Source organism: Notothenia coriiceps, unplaced genomic scaffold (genome assembly GCF_000735185.1).
Source record: "Notothenia coriiceps isolate Sejong01 unplaced genomic scaffold, NC01 NC01_scaffold00037003, whole genome shotgun sequence".
Lineage (NCBI taxonomy): Eukaryota > Metazoa > Chordata > Actinopteri > Perciformes > Nototheniidae > Notothenia > Notothenia coriiceps.
In genome coordinates, this window is record NW_011369704.1 from 1 (window position 1) to 4,374 (window position 4,374).

Genomic DNA, 4,374 nt, shown 5'->3' on the forward strand with positions numbered 1-4,374 from the left:
TACTCGTCTGGCTTTTAGAGGTCCATGGAGCCTCCAAAAGGCTCCTAAGAGAAGGAGTCACAAGTCCAGGCTAGCAACCCGAGCCCCAGAAGCCATGCTTTGGGCTCCTGTTCTGGCCCCAGCAGCCATGGTTCCGGCCCCAGTTCTGGCCCCAAGAGCCATGGTTCCGACCCCAGTTCTGGCCCCAACAGCCATGGTTCCAGCCACAGTCCTGGCCCCAGCAGCCATGGTTCCAGCCTCAGTTCAGGCTCCAGTTTCGGCTCCAGTACTGGCTCTCCGGCCGACGCCAGCTCCGTGTCCTGTCGGCGTACCGACCGACACAAGTTCCCTCTCAAGTCCCTTCTCAAGTCACCTCTCGAGTCCCCTCTCGAGTCCCCTCTCAAGCCCTCTCTCTCGAGTCCCCTCTCTCGAGCCCCCTCTCCAGTTCCCTTTCGAGTTCCCTCTCCAGTCCCATCTCGAGTCCCCTCTCCAGCAGTAGCGTGGCGTGGGGAAAAAATTAGAGGAAGCCAATAATACGTCCTTTCTTTTGGGGTGGGGGGGGTGTGATGGTCAATGTAATAACGTAACCAGAGAGTATTACAGCGCCCGATATCATTTTACACACATTTGTATCATACAGATGCAGGACTTACACACGCCTGTTATCTGACGGACAGGTCCGCACGCACTCTCCAGCCGAAACTCTAATAAGCATTCATTCACAAACTAAATCAGGAGACCTTTAACGTTTTACGTCCGGTTCGCTCCTTTGTTCCTCGCTGTACACAGCTCCAGTTTGGGCATTGGACTGTCATCAGATTGTATTTGTTGTTGCTGCTGCAGCGGAAGTTTAGTACAATTATTTTTGATTAAATACTCCAAATCTCCACCCTCCATAATTGCACTTGCTTCAGTAGCTTGCTACTTTCTAACGGCGGTGAGAGTGGTGCAGTGGCGCTATCTATCTTCTATCGATTAGATTTATGATTCGAAAATTATAAAAGTAGGGTAGACATGTGGATATTATCCGACTGAACAAAACGTGTATTTACCTAACAGGTTCGTTTTCCACTGACCTTTTTTCGAGCTATTTTCCAAAATCCTATGGAGAAATCCCATTGCTATTTTGTTGAGGGAAACCGAGCGCAGCTTACTTCCGCTTTTTGGGACGCGTCACTGCACCACTAAATTGATGCGATTTGATTGGATTGTGAGGCAAGGGAAGCCAGCCGCCTCTGGCTTCTCTTGGCATGGCCCTGACCAATCACAGGTTGGCAGGGGCATGACGTGAGCCTCATCTGATTGGTCAATCCCTCAATTTTTTTTCACCAAGGGAAGCAAATTTCGGCTGGCCTCCTCTCGCAACAGAGAGTGCAATCTACTGTTTCACCATAACATCTAGAAGGGCACTGTTTCACTCTTTGTGAAATACTCAATGAGAATGGGGGAGAAACGGGCCGGCAGCAACAAAGAACAAAGAATTTCCGAGTGTTTTTATTTATTTATTAAAATTACAACTACAATCCGAAAAAACAGGGAAAGCCTGGCTTCCCTTGACCTCCAGGAGAAAACGCCACTGGTGAAAACATTCTAAATATATCGTCCTCATAAATCAAGGGGGGCCTTTTCCACCCACCCATATCTAGTTTCAATCACTCTGCTGGAGGTGATACACTAAATAACTACACATTTTAAAACCTCCAATCTATCCTGGGAGGCCGTGTCTCAGTGGATAGTGCGCTGAACTTTGAATCAGGGTGTAGCAAGTTCGAGTCCCACTGCAGTCAGCATGTTAAGTCCCTGAGACACTTCACCCCAAATTGCTCCTGTGGGGGTTGCCCACAGTACTGAATGTATGTAAGTCGCTTTGGATAAAAGCGTCTAACAAGTGACATGTAATGTAATGTAATCCCTTTAATCTGAACCTTTGTGTGCCATTTGTTGCAGTATCCATGACTCTATGGACACAACACTGGTGTCCACTGGGGAAACAAGCTTTTGTAATTGGTCATGGTGAGTAGAAGCTTTTTATGTTCGTTTATTTAACAGCGTGCTGTTTGCTTTCAATGGACTCAAAGTCTAGACAGTCATCATAATATATGAAAATCAAGAAGTGATATGGTGGCATCCATTTATTATTTTCTAACTTTCAAGGCATCAACGCAGGTTGCTTTCCAGCAGTCTTGAAGAATTGCAGAGTGGATCATTACAAAAGGTTGGTTTATTCATAGCTGAGCCTTTTTTGAACCACCATACCTTTTGCGGCAGCTCTACAAGATAATGAAGCTATCATCAAAGAAAGACTATTGCATTAATATAAACTATATATTTATATAGATATATTTATTGAGATACATATAAATAAAGAATAAACATTCATGTTCTTTTAATCTGTGATTGCGTGAATGCTGATCTGCTAACTCAGAGTTGTACGTGTGTGTGCATGTTTCTCTTTATTAGTCCATGAGGCAGTCAGCAGAGTTACTCTAATGCGGAAGTGGTTCAATGGCACACCCCTCGTGGGGACGCAATCATGTGATTAGCTTAAAATGAAGCAGACATCTGATTGGCTACAGACACTGCCCTATTTAGAAAAATGCATTTGTGAATCTAGCGACGTCAGGGGAGTCTCAAAAATCAGATTCACTCTCAAAAAGCGGTTTTACGCAAATGGCATTTGTTTATCCTTCTGTCAGCATTTATTTATTTTGAGACTGATCTGAGCCAATATTTGACTATACACACACACACACACACACACACACACACACACACACACACACACACACACACACACACACACACACACACACACACACACACACACACACACACAGAAAGGGCCAATCCCCACTTGAAGTGACAGTTGTGCTCGGTATCATGGCTGCCTCCCAGATGTTTCCATGTAACAAATCAAAGGCTTTAAGACGTTTAAATGAGAATGCCCATTCTTGATGGAAATATAAAGGGGTTATACCTCAAATCAGTTCAATACGCTTAAAACATCCCATAGCTGAAGCAGATAAATACCAGAATAACATAGTATCTTTGTTTTCGAAGCAGGTATCAGTGAATTGTGAGATCTTGCATGAAAGAATAGTTCACTTCTGTTACTATACTTTCACAGACATTTGGGTCATTTATTTGAGATGTGGTTCTAGACCAGACAAATAACACACTGGTTTTGTTATATACTCTTCAGAATCCTCACATGGAGCTGAGCAATTACCAGACTCTGCCGGGGAAACTCATGATAAATAAGAGAGAGCAGAGAGCCAGGAAGCATGGCGACAGAGAGGGAGAAGAAGAGTATCTGTCTCCAGTCCACTGCCTCCAGCAGGAGGACTACGGTCTCAGTGAGTTTCTCCATTCATCACTGATACATCTTTAAATCATACAGTTTTGGAAAATTCAGTATTTTCTACTTCTGAAAAAAGAAAATGTTTCAATGAAAGGTTTTGAGAGTCGAGTCTGTCAGAGTAAGTTTGACATTGAGCCGTATGCAAGAACAATAAAACAAATGTACAAGTGATCTAAGCGGACTCAAAATGTGATTAAGACTTTGGAAATAAAATGTGGAACCGCTGTTCTGACTACCAGATATTTCCTCATTGAAGAATCCAAGACCGGCCAAAGGGATCACAATCTCCTTCTCATTTTGGCGGCCTCTGTTAGCAAGTCATCTGTCTTTGTCTCCTCGAGTCTTTTGCATCTGCATGCTCATATCTTAGCAGCTTCCACTCTGCCAATCTCAGCTCCACCTCTTGTCCTACGTCCGTGCCAGCACCTCCAATAAAGACACTTATTTTTATTTTTTTAAAAGCTTGTTGTTTTTTGAAAAGTTGCTGTTTTTCAAACATAATTTTTCACTGCTCTAAGAACTACATACTAATTTGACTTTGCCTCAATTTTGGTAACTTTCTTGCAGTGCAATTAAATCCACCAAATTAAAATACCACTGAGGCTAAAGGGGAGATGTGTCCTTGGAGAGACCCTTTAATGTAGCAAGAAAGCTAATTTAATATTGAATAAATCAACTCAACTAACTTTGCTCCTACTGCTTCCTTCCTACTACTTGCATAAATTAAATCAATTAATGCTCTGATTATAAATAATCGTTTAGCTCTTTTGACAAATGGAGCGAAGCCTGCGAGCTAGTTCAGGCAGTCAACTCGAGCACTTCATTATAATTCATACATAACGCCCATTGCCACTCTTCAACCAACCAAACAGAGTCTCCTTAATATGTCGCTCTATTTAACATGCCAGGGGCCTCATGTATAACGCCGTGCGTAGGATTGACGTGGGAAGGTTGCTTCCGTAGTAGAAATCCGAAAAATAGGTCCATACATTTTCCGCCACTTTCCGATTCACCAAACATTGCGTACTGGCGAG

General features: G+C 43.3%; 1 long non-coding RNA gene across 1 annotated transcript; it reads left to right on the forward strand.

Moving 5' to 3' along the window:
- The first annotated feature begins 1,915 nt into the window (after positions 1 to 1,915).
- On the forward strand, positions 1,916 to 3,443 carry LOC104964275 (uncharacterized). Its single transcript, XR_800397.1, has 3 exons — positions 1,916 to 1,992; positions 2,134 to 2,194; positions 3,182 to 3,443. It is a non-coding gene; the product is annotated as an uncharacterized lncRNA (long non-coding RNA).
- The last annotated feature ends 931 nt before the right edge of the window (positions 3,444 to 4,374 follow it).